The sequence below is a fragment of the Salmo salar genome, chromosome ssa15 (assembly GCF_905237065.1).
Source record: "Salmo salar chromosome ssa15, Ssal_v3.1, whole genome shotgun sequence".
Lineage (NCBI taxonomy): Eukaryota > Metazoa > Chordata > Actinopteri > Salmoniformes > Salmonidae > Salmo > Salmo salar.
Genome location: NC_059456.1, coordinates 3,988,312 through 4,008,319, shown reverse-complemented (window position 1 = coordinate 4,008,319; position 20,008 = coordinate 3,988,312). Strand labels below are relative to the sequence as shown.

Genomic DNA, 20,008 nt, shown 5'->3' with positions numbered 1-20,008 from the left:
GATACTATTTGGAATTCGTCTGCCTCTTTGTGACTGCATTTGAGCCATTGGTTTACTGAACAAAACGCGCCAACAAAATTGAGGTTTTTGGATATAAAGTGGGACTTTTTCGAACAAAACAAACATTTATTGAGTAACATGGAGTCTTGTGAGTGCAACCATATGAAGATCATCAAAGGTAAGTGATTAATTGTATTGCTATTTCTGACTTTCGTGACTAATCTAATTGGCTGGTAACTGTACGTAATGTTTTGTGTGCTGAGCGCTGTCCTCGATAATCGCATGGTTTGCTTTCACCGTAAAGCCTTTTTGAAATCTGACATGGCGACTGGATTAACAAGAAGTTAAGCTTATTTTGATGTATAACACATATATTTTTAAGAATGTTAAATATTTGAATTGAGTATTTTTGAATTTCGCGCTCTACAATTTCACTGGATGTTGGCCAGGTGGGACGCTACTGGCCCACAGCCCCCTAGAGAGGTTAAGAAGTGTTTTGTGAATCTGGGCCAAGGTCTTGTCTCGGTGTCAGATACATTTCTACTCGGTCTCGACCAGGTCTCGGACCAGCGGAGTTAAAAACATTTTTTTTTAAAAATCTATATTATCCGCTTCCATTAACCTCTATGGGCTATGTGGGACGCAAGCGTCCCACCCCTGGTACACCCTGAAATATCAAGAGCGCCAAATTTGAAAACAATTAAATGTCATAATTCAAATTTCTCAAACATAAAAATATTTACGTTCGTTCAAACATGTCAAATGTTGTATAGCATAAATCATTAGTGCCTTTTTTAACCAGAACATGAATAATACTCAAGGCGGACGATTGCATTCTCTTTTAAAACGTATTGGAACGAGAGTACCCAACATGAACTCGCGCGCCAGAGTCTAATCGGCCACCACCGTTGCAAGGCTCTTGTTCGGTCAGATCTCACAGTATAAGACTCAAAACACTTGTAAAGACTGGTGACATCTAGTGGAAGCCATAGGAAGTGCTCAACGATTAATAAGCCCCGTGTGTTTCAATGGCATAGGCTTAAAGGTAATTCAACACATCAGGTATCCACTTCCTGTCAGAATTTGTCTCAGGGTTTTGACTGCCATATGAGTTCTGTTATACTTACAGACACCATTCAAACAGTTTTAGAAAATTCAGAGTGTTTTCTATCCAAACCTGAACAATAATATGCATATTCTAGCTTCTGAGTTGGTGTAGGAGGCAGTTAAAAATGGGCACATATTTTTTTCAAAATTCTCAATACTGCCCCCTAGCCCCAACAGGTTTTAAGTCAGCGCATAAAACTGCTTTGACCAGGCCAAATATATACACTCATTTGTTGAAACAAAAATATCTTAACACCCTTATCTATTAGGTTCGCCATGTTTGCACAATGGCGAACCTATAGGCCTCTAGTATGTGACAGGTTGGTGATTCTGTAAAGGACAGCAACCGTAATACCAGCCAGCGTACTCGTGTAGGAGAATGCTGTGGTGGGAAGTAAATATTAGTTGAATACTATACTGTTTAATTAGACTTACTATGCTGTTTAACTTAGAGAATTGCCCATTGTAATATGTTAGTATTTTGCTGATACAGGCTTGTGTTGTGTGGGTACGACTGCAGTTAGTGACTTCCTGTTTTCACAATCTACAGGAACTTAGATGTGTGGAAATATGCAGGAAGGAACATACAATGGTGGCAACGTCAGCTTTGTTAATCTGCACAGACAAGCTAAATGTAGGAGAGTGCACTTTTTGTAAAAAACACAAAAGGGACACTTTATTTTCAGTGTGCTTTGCGTATACTCACGTCTTAATCCCTACTGATGCGTATCAAAGTAGTGTAGTGGAGGTATAGGACTTATCCCGAGTGGGGCAGCGGTCTAAGGCACTGCATCTCTGTGCTAGATGCGTCACAACAGACACCCTGGTTCGGTTCCAGGCTGTATCACAACCGGCATTGATTGAGAGTCCTATAGGGCGGCACACAATTGGCCCAGCGTCGTCCGGGTTTGGCCGGTGTAGGCCGTCATTGTAAATAAGAATTTGTTTTTAACTGACTTGCCTAGTTAAATAAATATATATATTTTTAAAAAAAATCAAAAATCAATGATGTAGAACAATAGAGAAATCATGCACAAAGTAGCCTTTACAATCAAAAAGCACGTGAAATATATTTACACACACAGCCTAGTTTCAGTGGAATATCATCCACAGGCAGCAAGAGTGTGCAGTTCTCAACTGGTTTTGGCATGGAGCAGCTCACAGAAGAATGACATCGGTAGCTGGTATGGAAGGAAAGACCTTTCAACTGATGATATCTACCAGTAAATGCTAACTAAGACAACAATGGGTGTGCAAACCAGGTATTAAAAAAGTATAGTCCAAAGTGTTGGTTAGTAGGCTATTTGTGATGTGCAATTGTCATCATGCTCTGTTTGCATCAGGGGTGTAGACATGGATGGGCCTGGGTGGACAGAGGCCCACTCACTGGGGAGACGGGCGTAGACATGGACGGGCCTTGGTGGACAGAGGCCCACCCACTGGGGAGACAGGGGCGTAGATATGGATGGGCCTGGGTGGACAGAGGCCCACTCACTGGGGAGACAGGGGCGTAGATATGGATGGGCCTGGGTGGACAGAGGCCCACTCACTGGGGAGACAGGGGCGTAGATATGGATGGGCCTGGGTGGACAGAGGCCCACCCACTGGGGAGACAGGGGCGTAGATATGGATGGGCCTGGGTGGACAGAGGCCCACCCACTGGGGAACCAGGACCTGACAGACCCACCCAATCAGATTGAGGTGTGGACTTATACCAACATTTCAAAAAATATATATGTATTAAGAAAAGGTGTGATTTTGAGTGAAAAACAGAAGAATCATACAGGGAAACAGGACTTTTCCCACAGGGAGCCTTTTCTTTTGCTGGGCGGGCCGATTGGGAACTTATTGACAAAATTTGAGTATACCCACATCTCCAGGCACCACTACACCCCTGGATAGGGCCGATGGAAAGACAGCAGTCACACAGCACGATGTTAAAGCCCCACTACACCCCTGGATAGGGCCGATGGAAAGACAGCTGTCACACAGCACGATGTTAAAGCCCCACTACACCACTGCATAGGGCCGATGGAAAGACAGCAGTCACACACAGCATGATGTTAAATCCCCACTACACCACTGCATAGGGCCGATGGAAAGACAGCAGTCACACACAGCACGATGTTAAATCCCCACTACACCACTGCATAGGGCCGATGGAAAGACAGCAGTCACACACAGCACGATGTTAAAGCACCACTACACCACTGCATAGGGCCGATGGAAAGACAGCAGTCACACACAGCACGATGTTAAAGCCCCACTACACCACTGCATAGGGCCGATGGAAAGACAGCAGTCACACACAGCATGATGTTAAATCCCCACTACACCACTGCATAGGGCCGATGGAAAGACAGCAGTCACACACAGCACGATGTTAAAGCACCACTACACCACTGCATAGGGCTGATTGAAAGACAGCAGTCACACACAGCATGATGTTAAATCCCCACTACACCACTGCATAGGGCCGATAGAAAGACAGCAGTCACACACAGCATGATGTTAAATCCCCACTACACCACTGCATAGGGCCGATGGAAAGACAGCAGTCACACACAGCATGATGTTAAATCCCCACTACACCACTGCATAGGGCCGATGGAAAGACAGCAGTCACACACAGCACGATGTTAAATCCCCACTACACCACTGCATAGGGCCGATGGAAAGACAGCAGTCACACACAGCATGATGTTAAAGGATAAGCACTCCATAATCTCGGACATAATAAGCCAGTATGTCCCAATCATAACAATACAAAAACACAACTATTAAGCATTTCACAATCAAAATATACAACAATTACTTCCCATCTCACGTTTAGCACACAAAGTAACTGATTACCTAAAGTTTAAAATGGAACTGACAGCGTGTTAACTACTTTGCAGATATGAACCAAACAGACTATCATAATATCAGTCAAAAATATAAAATTCCCAGTTTCTTCTACAAGAGGTTTTAGAAATAGGTTCTATTTGACTCAGCGTTCCATGACGTACACTAAGGCATTGTTGGCAGAATTGATGGATGCAGTTCAATGCATGATTAATATAATTCACCAATACATTTCTTGGTAGTCCAAAAAATATTGCTATCAGGTTGTAAATCCCAGCTGGCCTGGTACATTGTTTGCTGCCTCCATTCGGGATGCACTGTTTCAGTTTCAATGACTCAATATTTTGGACAAAAACTGACAAATGTAAATAAGGCTGGGAATATCAATACAATCAAACTAGCAAGGGAAGTGATCACAAGTCGGTCATAACGTGGCAAATAGGCTAGCGTATCTATTTATGTAGCAAGCTAAAAACACTGAGCCTGACGTTCGCTAGATAGCTAACTTACTGCTAGGAGGATGTCATGCCATTGGATGAGTGGGTGAGTTACTGACTTTTCCCCCTCATATCGTTTTTCGGTGGCTATACACAGATGTCATTTGGTTAGCTAACAAGAACTTGTATGACTGTTAACCAATTAGCATATCTCCTAGCAAATTCATTCTGGCTATCTACTACGATTTCAGAGTACTCTCGTCTGAGTGTGCCAGAGCGCAGAATAACTGATGCATTTACGAAGGCACAACTCCTCACTGAATAAGACCGGTGTCAGTAAACGTAGGCAAAGAAAGTAATAGTTAGTCAAGAATGCTATAGATAACATGTAAACAGCCTAGCTAACCAGCTCTGCTACAGCAAGTAAAATGGTCAAAGTGGTGTTCTCTCATTTGTGTCTATAAGTAGCTAGCTAGCAAGCTAGCCAACTTTAGCCAGTTAGCTTTGGTGCTTGGTTGGGACAAGCATGCATTGGCAGGTAAGCTGCAGAAGGACGAGGAAGCTACAATTCCCCATCGTTTATCAGTGCAATTTTGATGGCCAACTAAAAAAGTTTTAGGGGGTTTATCTAATGTTACTTCGTTAGATTTTATCTCATCTTGCTCCGGCTAGCGTTAGTTGTTGATCTTGTTGATGTGTATAACTGAGAGAGAGAGAGAGAGCCTGCCTACCTTTTCATGGTTGTTTGATCAATAGGACTGTAAAGTTCCCAAATGTAAGAGGACTCCTGTGGTGTTTCTATAGTTGCAGAAATTCATTCAGGTGTATTTTGTGGCTTTTGGCGTATGCATTCTAATGATCTAAAGTCGCCCTGTTGCAACTGCGTGTAAACATACACTCCAGTTCAAATTGAATGATGTCAGCCCTGTGATGTAAATGGCTTGTTTATTTGTATAAAGGAGTACTGTACCTCTGATTGGCTATAGCCCACTGGTCTGTGTAGACTCCGGTCCTGGACAAGACAGATGGTTTTATTTGGTTTTATTTACTGCAGTGTCTATTAATGGTCCAAACGCACGGCCGTGTTCCCATTCTATATTAATATAGAATTTTCACAAATGCCTTAATATTCGTAATTCACAAACATTCTAAGAATTTATGAAAACGTGAAAATGTCCATATCTAAGTGGTCGCTTGTTTGTTTTTTTAAGTGTCATATTCTTCCTGCGGAGGTGTAAATGAACATTTTTTAATAAGATTTCATGTTGCTAAAATGCTGTCAGTTCCACTTTAAATTCAACAATGTTTCACACACAACTTATTTTCAAAGAGACGGCTAACAGGAAGTGACGCTGCAATAACAAACACAGTTCCATTCACTAGAGGAAGATCATTTGAAACTTAACTTATTGTTAGAAGTTATTCTTGGAAAGGGAAAAGCTAACAAATTAGCAACAACATCCTCTTTGATAAGACCTGCTGCAACTGCTGCAAACTAGCCTGCAACAAAAGCTAGCTAGCTAGACCGTGGGAAAACTACTGCTCGCTATTGCGCAGTGACCCGTTGGCCTTCAAGAAGGCAGAAGTTTCCATACATTTTTGTAAAAACGGTCCCACCCATTAAGTCAAAATGTGATTGGTTGATTCCACTGTCACTCCAAAATTGTGTCATAATACAGTTGAATGGCAAATGCCTTCATTTAGCTTCTGATGGCCTAGCCAATGGCTTACTTAGCTAGCTATATCTATCTCCCCAGAGACCAGCAAAGACAAATCCTGGTTGGATCGTTTTTGCTCTTCAGTGTTTACCCTTTACTTCCCAACCAAAACTGAAAAGATTAAATCAGAACATAATTGAAAATAATAATATAATTATATAATAATAATAATATATATTTTTTTAAATCCTTAGCCTGTTCTGAAGGCGTAAAAGGCCCATTGTTCCCCACTGTGTTTGGGTTAGTAATAATTTGTAGAGTGGCTCTATTTTACCCCAGAATGCATTTTTTCACTATTCTGAAAGTCTAAAGAATTCACATGTTGTTCTGAAATATGAACCCAGAAATACTGGACATTATAAACTCATATTATGGTGATTTGACAAAATTACAATCATGGTCTTGAATTGGACTCACATTTTTCTATTCTTGGTCTTGACTCGGTCTCGGACCCCTTGTCCCCTTCCGGTCTCGGTCTTGACTCAGACTCGATTATCTCCGTTCTTGGTCTTGAATTGGTCTCACTTTAGGTGGTCTCCAACACAACACTGTTAGTTAGCAAGGGTTTGAAGTAGATGCATCGGGCTTATTTTTATATGTTCAATGCCTCACTTGATTTCTTCAACTATATTGATGAACCCTGAAGATGGGACAAAGTGCATGACAAGTTTGCCCAGAGGAAGCCAGCTGTTCTCAACCCCTAGATTGCTCCATTCTTCCAAGAGCTCGCTGGGTTTGAATGAATACCTCTAGCGAGGTAAGTATATACTCACACAACACCAGCTTGATATGTCCCTTGTCTTTTTACCCACAGAGTAACAGCCCTGGTCTCTGTCTCTCTATTTTTTCATTTGTATGTCCTAATTAAAGGTGAGAAGTGCTGACTTCTATCTCCTGGAGAGTCTCCTGCCCAAACTGTCACGTTGTGTTTCACTGCCTCTGAACCCCTTTACCGCAACTAGAGTTGCACCGGATCATAGATCTAGGATTGTACACAATCTCAATTTTAACTCCAACTCCCTCTTTGTATCTCTCCCCCACACAACACACACAGAAGCACACAATTTGAATTTTAGTGTTGTATTGATGTTCTTATTTGGTTACATACAGTGCCATTCAAAAGTTTGGACACACCTACTCTTTCAAGGGTTTTTCTTTATCTTTACTATTTTCTACATTGTAGAATAATAGTGAAGACATCAAAACTATGAAATAACACATATGGAATCATGTAGTAACCAATAAAGTGTTAAATAAATCAAAGTATTCTAAATAAATCACCAACCGTGTCACCAGCAAAGTACCACCACACGATCACACCTCCTCCATGCTTCACGATGGGAACCACACATAAGGAGATAATCTGTTCACCTATTCTGTGTCTCACAAAGACACAGTGGTTGGAACCACAAATCTCAAATTTGGTCTCATCAACCCAAAGGACAGATTTTCACCGGTCTAATGTCCATGGCTCATGTTTCTTGGCCCAAGCAAGTCTCTTCTTCTTATTGGTGTCCTTTAGTAGTGGTTTATTTGCAGCAATTCGACCATGAAGGCCTGAGTCACGCAATCTCCTCTGAACAGTTGATGTTGAGATCTGTCTGTTACTTGAACTCTGAAGCATTTATTTGGGAAGCAATCTGACGTGCAGTTAACTCTAATGAACTTATCCTCTGCACCAGAGTTAACTCTGGGTCATCCTTTCCTGTGGTGGTCCTCATGAGAGCCAGTTTCATCATAGAGCTTGATGTTTTTTGCGACTACACTTGAAGAAACTTTCAAAGTTCCAAATGAAATGTTCAGTATTGACTGACCTTCATGTCTTTAGGTAATGATGGACTGTCATTTCTCTTTGCTTATTTGAGCTTATTTGAGCTGTTCTTGCCCGGATAGGCCTTCATTGTAAATAATAATTTGTTCTTAACTGACTTGGCTAGTGAAATAAAAATAAATACTTGTCACAAGACAACTGATTGGCTCAAAACACATTAAGAAGGAAAGAAATTCCACAAATTAACTTTTAAAAGGCACACCTGTTAATTGAAATGCTTTCCAGGTGACTACCTCATGAAGCTGATTGAGCCAAGAGCGCACAAAACTGTCATCAAGGCAAAGTAAAATATATTTTGATTCGTTTAAAACTGTTTTGGTTTCTACCTGATTCCATGTGTGTTATTTCATTGTTTTGATGTCTTCACTGTTATTCTACAATGTAGAAAATAGTAAAGAAAAACCCTGGAATGAGTAGGTGTGTCCAAACCTTTCACTGGTACTATGTATGTATGTATGTATGTATGTATGTATGTATGTATGTATGTATGTATGTATGTATGTATGTATGTATGTATGTATGTATGTATGTATGTATGTATGTATGTATGTATGTATGTATGTGTCACGTCCTGACCAGCAGATGGAGCTGTTGTTGTAGTTTTGGGGTCAGGACGTGGCAGTCTTGTGTTCTGTGTTGGTCTTGTGACTCCTAATCAGGAACAGCTGGGGATCGTTGTTCCTGATTGGGAGTCATATATGTAGGAGTATGTTTGTCACTTGGGTTTGTGGGTAGTTGTTTTTACACTGCGTGTATAGCCTGTAAAACTGCTACTGTTGTCACCGTCATTGTTTTTTTTCAAGTGGATGCTTTACTCTTTTTTGGTAATAAAATAACCATGAGTATTCACATACCTGCTGCGCCTTGGTCCATTCATGAAGACAACCGTTACAGAACTACCCACCACCAAAGGACCAAGCAGCAGAAGAGGAGGAAGCCACAGGAGAAGGAAATGGAAGAATGGACCTGGCAGGACGAGAGAAAATTCTGGGCGGACAAGTTAAGGGAGCTGAGGGAACCCGAGAGGCAGCCCCAAGATTTTTTTGGGGGGGGGCACACGGGTAGTTTGGCCAGGCCAGGGAAGAGCCGTAAGCCAGCTACCCGTGACTACAGGGAGGTGCGTACGAGGTGGAGGGCGCCATGTTACGCTGAGGTGCGCACCATCTCGCCTATACGGACGCACAGCCCAGTGCGCCCAGTACCAGCGCCCGCAGGTGCCAGGGCAAGAGGAGCATCGAGCCGGAACGGGTGATGCCAACCCTGCGCTCAAGACCGCCAGTGCGCCCTTTCGGTCCGGTGTTTCCCGCCAGACGCACTAGCATGGAGGTGCGTGTCTCCAGGCTGGCACGTCCTATACCAGCCCCACGCATCAGGAGTCTAGTGTGTCAACCCAGCCTCGCCAGTCAACAGTCACCAGAGCTGCCCGCCAGTCAACAGTCGTCAGAGCTGCCCGCCAGTCAACAGTCGTCAGAGCTGCCCGCCAGTCAACAGTCGTCAGAGCTGCCCGCCAGTCAACAGTCGTCAGAGCTGCCCGCCAGTCAACAGTCGTCAGAGCTGCCCGCCAGTCAACAGTCGTCAGAGCTGCCCGCCAGTCAACAGTCGTCAGAGCTGCCCGCCAGTCAACAGTCGTCAGAGCTGCCCGCCAGTCAACAGTCGCCAGAGAGGTCAGACTGCCCTGAACTGCCGGAGTGGCCAGACTGCCCTGAACTGCCGGAGTGGCCAGACTGCCCTGAACTGCCGGAGTGGCCAGACTGCCAGACTGCCCTGAACTGCCGGAGTGGCCGGACTGCCCTGAACTGCCGGAGTGGCCGGACTGCCCTGAACTGCCGGAGTGGCCGGACTGCCCTGAACTGCCGGAGTGGCCGGACTGCCCTGAACTGCCGGAGTGGCCGGACTGCCCTGAACTGCCGGAGTGGCCGGACTGCCCTGAACTGGCGGAGTGGCCGGACTGCCCTGAACTGGCGGAGTGGCCGGACTGCCCTGAACTGGCGGAGTGGCCGGACTGCCCTGTTCTGCCGGAGTGGCCGGACTGCCCTGTTCTGCCGGAGTGGCCGGACTGCCCTGTTCTGCCGGAGTGGCCGGACTGCCCTGTTCTGCCAGAGGTGCCCGCCTGCCCTGATCTGCCAGGGTGCCCGGCCTGTCAGGATCAGCCCGAGTGGCCCGCATGCCTTCCGGTCCAGCCCGAGTGGCCCGCATGCCTTCCGGCCCAGCCCGAGTGGCCCGCATGCCTTCCGGCCCAGCCCGAGTGGCCCGCATGCCTTCCGGCCCAGCCCGAGTGGCCCGCATGCCTTCCGGCCCAGCCCGAGTGGCCCGCATGCCTTCCGGCCCAGCCCGAGTGGCCCGCATGCCTTCCGGCCCAGCCCGAGTGGCCCGCATGCCTTCCGGCCCAGCCCGAGTGGCCCGCATGCCTTCCGGCCCAGCCCGAGTGGCCCGCATGCCTTCCGGCCCAGCCCGAGTGGCCCGCATGCCTTCCGGCCCAGCCCGAGTGGCCCGCATGCCTTCCGGCCCAGCCCGAGTGGCCCGCATGCCTTCCGGCCCAGCCCGAGTGGCCCGCATGCCTTCCGGCCCAGCCCGAGGGGCCCGCCTGCTCTCCGGCCCAGCCCGAGGGGCCCGCCTGCTCTCCGGCCCAGCCCGAGGGGCCCTCCTGCTCCCCGGCCCAGCCCGAGGGGCCCTCCTGCTCCCCGGCCCGGCCCGAGGGGCCCTCCTGCTCCCCGGCCCGGCCCGAGGGGCCCTCCTGCTCCCCGGCCCGGCCCGAGGGGCCCTCCTGCTCCCCGGCCCGGCCCGAGGGGCCCTCCTGCCCCCCGGCCCGGCCCGAGGGGCCCTCCTGCCCCCCGGCCCGGCCCGAGGGGCCCTCCTGTCCCCCGGCCCGGCCCGAGGGGCCCTCCTGTCCCCCGGCCCGGCCCGAGGGGCCCTCCTGTCCCCCGGCCCGGCCCGAGGGGCCCTCCTGTCCCCCGGCCCGGCCCGAGGGGCCCTCCTGTCCCCCGGCCCGGCCCGAGGGGCCCTCCTGTTCCCCGGCCCGGCCCGAGGGGCCCTCCTGTTCCCCGGCCCGGCCCGAGGGGTCCGTCTGCCTGGTGCAGCTATCGGCTCCACCAAAGTGGGCGACGCCGAGGGTGGAGCAGGGTCCACGTCCTGCACCGGAGCCACCTCCAGGATAGGTGGGTTGGGGAGGGAGGGTGTAGCACAGTGCCGTCGGTGACGGCAGCCACCCTCCCTTCCCTCCCTTATTGTTTAGGGGTTATTGTTTATGGGTTTTGTTGGGGATTTTGTTGGTTGGTGTTTTTTCGTTGTTAGGTGCATTCCGGGGTCTGCACCTTGAGGGGGGGGTACTGTCACGTCCTGACCAGCAGATGGAGCTGTTGTTGTAGTTTTGGGGTCAGGACGTGGCAGTCTTGTGTTCTGTGTTGGTCTTGTGACTCCTAATCAGGAACAGCTGGGGATCGTTGTTCCTGATTGGGAGTCATATATGTAGGAGTATGTTTGTCACTTGGGTTTGTGGGTAGTTGTTTTTACACTGCGTGTATAGCCTGTAAAACTGCTACTGTTGTCACCGTCATTGTTTTTTTCAAGTGGATGCTTTACTCTTTTTTTGGTAATAAAATAACCATGAGTATTCACATACCTGCTGCGCCTTGGTCCATTCATGAAGACAACCGTTACAGTATGTATGTATGTATACTGCTCAAAAAAATAAAGGGAACACTTAAACAACACAATGTAACTCCAAGTCAATCACACTTCTGTGAAATCAAACTGTCCACTTAGGAAGCAACACTGATTGACAATAAATTTCACATGCTGTTGTGCAAATGGAATAGACAACAGGTGGAAATTATAGGCAATAAGCAAGACACCCCCAATAAAGGAGTGGTTCTGCAGGTGGAGACCACAGAGCACTTCTCAGTTCCTATGCTTCCTGGCTGATGTTTTGGTCACTTTTGAATGCTGGCGGTGCTTTCACTCTAGTGGTAGCATGAGACGGAGTCTACAACCCACACAAGTGGCTCAGGTAGTGCAGCTCATCCAGGATGGCACATCAATGCGAGCTGTGGCAAGAAGGTTTGCTGTGTCTGTCAGCGTAGTGTCCAGAGCATGGAGGCGCTACCAGGAGACAGGCCAGTGCATCAGGAGACGTGGAGGAGGCCGTAGGAGGGCAACAACCCAGCAGCAGGACCGCTACCTCCGCCTTTGTGCAAGGAGGAGCAGGAGGAGCACTGCCAGAGCCCTGCAAAATGACCTCCAGCAGGCCACAAATGTGCATGTGTCTGCTCAAACGGTCAGAAACAGACTCCATGAGGGTGGTATGAGGGCCCGACGTCCACAGGTGGGGGTTGTGCTTACAGCCCAACACCGTGCAGGACGTTTGGCATTTGCCAGAGAACACCAAGATTGGCAAATTCGCCACTGGCGCCCTGTGCTCTTCACAGATGAAAGCAGGTTCACACTGAGCACGTGACAGAGTCTGGAGACGCCGTGGAGAATGTTCTGCTGCCTGCAACATCCTCCAGCATGACCGGTTTGGCGGTGGGTCAGTCATGGTGTGGGGTGGCATTTCTTTGGGGGGCCGCACAGCCCTCCATGTGCTCGCCAGAGGTAGCCTGACTGCCATTAGGTACCGAGATGAGATCCTCAGACCCCTTGTGAGACCATATGCTGGTGCGGTTGGCCCTGGGTTCCTCCTAATGCAAGACAATGCTAGACCTCATGTGGCTGGAGTGTGTCAGCAGTTCCTGCAAGAGGAAGGCATTGATGCTATGGACTGGCCCGCCCGTTCCCCAGACCTGAATCCAATTGAGCACATCTGGGACATCATGTCTCGCTCCATCCACCAACGCCACGTTGCACCACAGACTGTCCAGGATTTGGCGGATGCTTTAGTCCAGGTCTGGGAGGAGATCCCTCAGGAGGCCACCTCATCAGGAGCATGCCCAGGCGTTGTAGGGAGGTCATACAGGCACGTGGAGACCACACACACTACTGAGCCTCATTCTGACTTGTTTTAAGGACATTACATCAAAGTTGGATCAGCCTGTAGTGTGGTTTTCCACTTTAATTTTGAGTGTGACTCCAAATCCAGACCTCCATGGGTTGATAAATTGGACTTCCATTGATTATTTGTGTGATTTTGTTGTCAGCACATTCAACTATGTAAAGAAAAAAGTATTTAATAAGATGATTTCTTTCATTCAGATCTAGGATGTGTTGTTTAAGTGTTCCCTTTATTTTTTGAGCAGTAATATATATACACATACATATACTGTATATACATTGCATTCGAAAAGTATTCAGACCCCTTCACTTTTTCCACATTATGTTACGTTATAGCCTTATTAGAAAATCAATTCAATTGTTTTCTCCTCGTCAATCTACACACAATACCCCATAATGACAAAGCAAAAACAGGTTTAGACATTTTTGCAAATGTATTAAAAATAAAAATCTGAAATATCACATGTACATAAGTAATCAGACCCTTTGTTGAAGCACCTTTGGCAGTGATTACAGCCTGGAGTCTTCTTGGGTATGACGCTACAAGCTTGGCATACCTGTATTTGTGGAGTTTCTCCCATTCTTCTCTGCAGATCGTCTCAAGCTCTGTCAGGTTGGATGGGGAGCGTCGCTGCACAGCTATTTTCAGGTCTCTCCAGAGATCTTCGATTAGGTTCAAGTCCGAGCTCTGGCTGGGCCACTCAAGGACATTCAGAGACTTGTCCCAAAGCCACTCCTGCGTTGTCTTGGCTGTGTATTTAGGGTCGTTGTCCTGTTGTATTGAGAATTTTCCAGAACATGTGTGGCCATTATACATTTCAGGATAGTCCGCAGGATGAGTGCACTCTATATGTGAGTCTGGGTCATTAGACGCCACTGGACATGCACCTGTCTGGGGAGTGGACATGACTGGTTATTTCTGTAACAAGTGGTGTGGCCTAATATGCACTGTTGCTATGGTTACACCTCTTGGGACTTTTCCAGAACATGGGTGTTCCTTTCAGAGGTTGACATATCTGGTTATGTCTGTAAAATGTATCTATGGACGGTTGCTATGGTCCTACATGCATGCACCTGTCTCAGTCGAGAACAAGTCTATCTTTTTGAACTAATGGTGTGGCTCTGCAGTTTCCCTAATATGAAACCAAACTAGAATTAGTGCCAGGCAATAAGATAACGGTGGCTAAATGCCAGAGGAGATGAGTCATTAAGAGGAATTACTCTGTGTGACTTAAGGAGGAAGAATGTAGAAGTCTGTGCCAAGACTGGAAATTGAGTTGTTTTCATGATCCAGCTCGGCTTTCATTATGTCGTAATAAAAGTATATTTGAACTCACAGGCTCTGGTGTTTGTGAAATATTATTGACTGAATATTTCCACGACAGTTGGAAGGTGAATCTTTGCCCTAGTTTGAGGTCCTGGGTGCTCTGGAGCAGGTTTCATCAAGGATCTCTCTGTACTTTGCTCTATTCATCTGTCCTTCGATCCTGACTAGTCCCCCAGTCCCTGCCGCTGAAAATCATCCCCACAGCATGAGGCTGCCTCCTGGTTTCCTCCAGATGTGATGCTTGGCATTCAGGCCAAAGAGTTCAATCTTGATTTAATCAGATCAGAGAATCTTGTTTCTCATGGTCTGAGAGTCCTTTAGGTGCTTTTTTGGCAAACTCCAAGTGGGCTGTCATGTGCCTTTTACTGAGGAGGGGCTTCCGTCTGGCAACTCTACCATAAAGGCCTGATTGGTGGAGTGTTACCGAGATGGTTGTACCTCTTGAAGGTTCTCCCATCTTCACAGAGGAACTCTGGAGCTCTGTCAGAGTGACTATTGGGTTCTTGGTCATCTCCCTGACCAAGGCCCTTCTCTCCTGATTGCTCAGTTTGGCCGGGTGGCCAGCTTTAGGAAGAGTCTTGGTGGTTCCAAACTTCTTCCATTTAAGAATGATGGAGGCCAATGTGTTTTTGGGGACATTCAATGCTGCAGAAATGTTTTCGTACCCTTCCCCAGATCAGTGCCTCAACACAATCATGTGTGGGACCTTTATGGACAATTCCTTCGAACTCATGGCTCGGTTTTTCCTGACATGCACTGTCCACTGTGGGACCATATATAGACAGGTATGTGCCTTTCCAAATCATGTCCAATCAATTGAATTTACCACAGATGGACTCCAATCAAGTTGTAGAAACATCTCAAGGATGATCAATGGAAACAGGATGTACCTGAGTTAAATTTTGAATCTCATAGCAAACGGTTTGAATAATTATGTAAATACGGTATTTCTGTCTTTTATTGTTTTTAATACATTTGCAAACATTTCTAAAAACCTGTTTTTGCTTTATTATTGGGTTATTGTGTGTACATTGAATACGGCTGTAATGTAACAAAATGTGGAAAGGTTGACCTCAGGTCTCCCCACTGGAAGACCGAGGTAGGGGGAGAAGGGGAATCTCTAACTTTGTACAGTACTAATGCAATTAGTAATGCAATTAGTTGTGCAATTTAGTTTGTGTGTTTCTTGTTTAAAGTGCAATCCTGTAATAATCAGGTTATCTTCTTTAGAAGTGTGTTATTCTATTTGTGCCTTTGTGTGATATAGGATTTGTGCAATTTAGTTTTATTCGTGTTTTTTTGTTAGGAATAGGGTAATAGTGTAATAATTCGATTATCTTTTTTTTTATCTGTATTTATATACAACAGTTTGTTTCAATTTGTCTTTGTTACTTCTTTTTTATATTTGAGTGTTATTTTTGTATATATATTTATATCGTTTTAAATGTTATGATTATTTAATTGTGTTGTTACAAATGTCTGAATAAAAATGTTAGTGCAGAATGGTGCTTTTTTCTTTTTGGGGCGGACCCTACAAGCTAGAACCGCCACTGGGACTTGGAAATATACACATATAGATTAGCCAAATTGTTTTACCTGAGCATAACCCCAAAACGAATGACTAATTAGACTACTATGTTGTTTATCATTGTGTTGTCATAGAGGACTAGTTGGGCTCGTTGCTTCGAGTTGAAATGGAAATTCTGCGCTCCTGGAATGGCATGCTTTGAGCACTATTGAAAAGTGCTATTTGCACGTGAAAAATGAATGCAATATGCTGCGTTTGCTATAAGCCTATTGCTTCCGTTTTTGTTGGTGACAGTTTGATAGCTCGACAATTTGCAGCTCTTTAAGTCTATAAAAAGTGCACGAGTTTGAGAATGTGTCCATTAGGCCTAAGGATTCTTTAATCAGCACGAATTAGATTGAGCAATAAAAGCCCCACTCGTGGTCTTCTTAAATTAAACCATTTAGGATAATAGTGGATAAGGTTATCCAAGCAACAACAATAACAATAACCTTCGATCAGTAAAAACAAATATAAATACAAATAAATTAATACAAATAGGCCGAAATGAAACGGAAGAAGGGCGCAACGAGAAGATTCAAGTGTGAAAGACACATATAGGCTTGCACACAATCGACAGCCTACATACGTTCACATCTTTCACATTTTCCTAAAGGTTAGCTGGCTATGTTCATTATAGACCATAAAATACAAGTTCGATATTAGTCTTCATACCGTTTTTAAAGATTCTAAAAAGCGGAGAGACGGTCGTGTAGCCTGGTGCGCGTCAGCAAAGTGCAAACCTCTATGTAATACTTTTTAAAAAAATGTAATCTGTGTTTTTACTCAATGTATAGACTAACTAATAGTACACCACGAAATAAGATCGAGTTAGTGCTTTAGTAGGTTTCTTACCTTCAAGAAATTATAACCAGAATGCTGTAGGCTCAACAGGTTTTCTTTGCTTTGGCTTTCATCCGTAATCGATGTAATATAAAGGCATTGAAAGCAGCCACGCCTATCCTGTCTGGGCACATCATCATCTGAAATCAAACTTTATTTATATAGTACATTTCTTACAACAAATGCATTTCAAGGTACTTCACAAATACAATAATAGAAGGTGAGAAAGATAAAACACAAAACGGTTCAAAGCATCGACATGAATACAAACTCAGAGATGATCGTCTAGGGAAGTTATGAATAAAAGGGAATCACATTCAGTATCAAATGCTTTTTAATAAGCACCGTAACCTAAAGCAGCAGGCATAGAAAAGACACCTGTTCGGAGTTCCCGCTGGTCAGGAGACTACAGCCTAATACAGACTGTTCTACGAAATATATTCCAAAAAGAAATGTATTCTGAGATATTGTGTTCCATTTTACGCTTGATTGTTGAAGACACTCCGATGTTCAGATGAAGGGAATTAAATGTCTATAAAGCTCTCCGCCGCGGCGCTCTACTCAAACAGCGGGGTGGCAAAGTCATTCAAAGCCTATACTTTATTACTCAGGATGTAATTTGCCAGAGATACTATAATATTGTTATTCAAACAAAAGCAGACAACCTCATAGTAGAATAGTTTATCTATGCAAGATAAATGTTCTTCTTGAGGGCACTCAAGTGGCAAGAGCAACAGGAGGGGAATATGTATTCTGATAAGCAGTCAATGCACATTCTAATATAATCACGGGTAAACACTTTTTGAAAGTAGTTTTGTCAAATGTCATTTATTTTGAAAGGCCGTTGTTAAAAAAAGAGGGGGATACCAGTTTTACATTGCTACCAATGTTTATGTATCTACTCCTTCAATTGAGCATGTGGCATCGTTTTACAGATGCAGAAATGTGAGTTATAGATCTCTCATTCTCATTGAAAGCCTAAGAAGTGGTTGATCTGTTCTTTGTGCTCTATTTCTATGGTTCCTGTTCTTAAATTTTACTTTCGGTTTTATTCACCGTCGCTCATTGTAATGGCTGGAATGGAATCAATGGAACATATAGAAACCACATTTTTTTTATTCCGTTCCATTAATTCCATTCCAGCCATTACAATGAGCCCGTCCTACTATAGCTCCTCCCACCAGCCTCCACTGACTTGGTTATATCCCTGCCACATATTATGTATGCATATTTCTCAGGTATTCTTGCCATTATGTTTATGTATATAATATTCCTTACTACTCTTTATGCATATTCTTTCCTGTATGTTTATGCCTATTTCCAGTTATTTCCTATTGGACAATGTCATTACTATGTTATTGGGGATTCATTGCATGTCTATTTTCTTTTCTCCTATGGAAACCACAACTAGGATTATAAACCACACATACTTATGCTACAATCTATTGTTGCTTCTGGCTCAGTTTCAGTTTAAAGTGTTAATGCAGGGATACTGGAGTGAGGGAGGTAGATATGTATAGGGGTAAGCATACTATATACAGGGTCAGTACCATATTAACAATGTACAGGGATACTGGAGTGATGGAGGTAGATATGTTTAGGGGTAAGGTGACTCGGCATCAGGATAGATGATAAACAGATTAGCATCAGCGAATATGATGATTGTATGTGAGTGCGTGTGTTTGTGTGTGTAGAGTCAGTATAAATGTGTATGCATGTTATGTGTGTGTGAGGATATGAAGTATATGTGTGTGTGTTGGAGTGTCAATGTGCATGAATATGTAGAGTCCTGTGAGTGTGCATAGCGACTAAATGCAAGGGTCAACTCAGATATTCTGTGTAGCCATGTTGGCTTAGGTACAGAAGCTGTTCAGGAGCCTGTTGCTGTCAGACTTGTTGCTCCGGTACCGCTTGCCGTGCGGAAGCAGAGAGAACAGTCTTTGGCTTGGGTGGCTGGGGTATTTAACATTTTCTGGGCCTTCCTTTCACACCGCCTGTTATAGAGATCCTCGATGGCAGGGAGCCCGGCCCCAGTCTTGTACTGGGCTGTCCACACCACCTTCTGTAGCGCCATGCGATCGAGGCCGGTGCTGTTGCCATTCTAAGCAGTAATGCAGCCAGTAAAGATGCTCTCAATGGTGCAGCTATAGAACTTTTTGAGGATCAGAGGGCCTGTCATGCCAAATAATGTCCCCCTGCCAAAAAGGGTACACCCCTGCGTCACAATGATGTTCAATGAGTTATAGCTTCCGTTGCTAGGGCTTTTGCTAGAACTTGCAAAATTCTGACCGACGTACGTAAGGGATCAAAGTGTCCGTTGCTATATTCTCTAGGTCTATTTCAGCTCATTAGCGCAAAATTATTACCTCAGAATCGCTCTCCAAGGACGGTGTTTTTGACGGTGACAACCTGCTCATTTGCTACTGCTTCAGGAGACCGAAAAGACTGGAAAGAAACCCTCTTTATTTACCATATATTTGTCTTTATATAAGAAAATATTGTTAAATAGGAAGGAATTATTTAAGCTGTTTTTAGATTGACATTGCTATTGCAACAACCCTGGGTTTATAAGCGCGGAAATCGATTCTGCCGCTCGAGCATGTTTTTGCGGCACAGTCGATAGCGCGCAGGACTTCGGGCTAGATGGTCGAGGGTTCGAGACCTGCTCCCTGCCTGTTTCATTACACTACCTCATTACGTATTTACCTCAGCCTGCCTAGACAGCTAGCTAGCGAGCCAGACAGTTTTACTTAGCTAACGTTATCTAGCTAGCTAACTGTTATTGTAGCTTTCTGTTTGTATGTAGCTGGCATTCCAATGCCATCCCTCGAGGAGATTTTATTTTATCTTTCCAACCAGGTGAAGTACTATGAAGGCACCACTGATCTCGACAAGGGGCGCAACATTCGTTGGGGGCAGAGAAATTCACAATTCGGGTTAACGTTAAGCAGGTAACTTCTATTACATATCTGGAAGGATTTCGTTATGTACAACCATTTTCAACAACCATTTTCCATCTAGCTAGTTGGTCATCTACATGTTGCTAGGTGTCTTCTCTAAACAGAGAGACACAGACAGACAGACTGTCATGTCCTGACCATTGTAAGAGGTCATTTTCTATAGTAGAGTGGTCAGGGCGTGACAGGGGGTGTTTTGGGTGGTTTTTCTATGTTTAGTTCTAGTTTGTCTTTCTATGTTGGGGTTGTTTGGGTTGATCTCCAATTGGAGGCAGCTGATCCTCGTTGTCTCTAATTGCAGGTCATATTTAAGTTGATGTTTGTCCCACCTGTTTTTGTGGATGATTAATCTTTTGAGTAGTGTGGTTTCCTCTCTGCGTCACGGTTTGTT

General features: G+C 45.2%; 1 protein-coding gene across 10 annotated transcripts in view; it reads right to left on the bottom strand.

The window, feature by feature from the left end:
* Positions 1-16,784, bottom strand: part of LOC106570865 (sperm acrosomal protein FSA-ACR.1) — a 36,777-nt gene extending 19,993 nt beyond the window's left edge. For 6 of the 10 annotated variants that reach the window (XM_045695376.1, XM_045695375.1, XM_045695377.1 and 3 more), the window contains exons 1-2: positions 16,673-16,784; positions 6,524-6,654 (exon numbers count right to left, since the gene is read on the bottom strand). The gene's annotated coding sequence lies outside the window, so the exon portion shown is untranslated. Of the gene's footprint in view, positions 1-6,523; positions 7,397-16,672 lie in introns of those variants that run through there. The other 4 variants (XM_045695373.1, XM_045695374.1, XM_045695370.1 and 1 more) reach the window with 4 other exon arrangements.
* Positions 16,785-20,008: the final 3,224 nt, after the last annotated feature.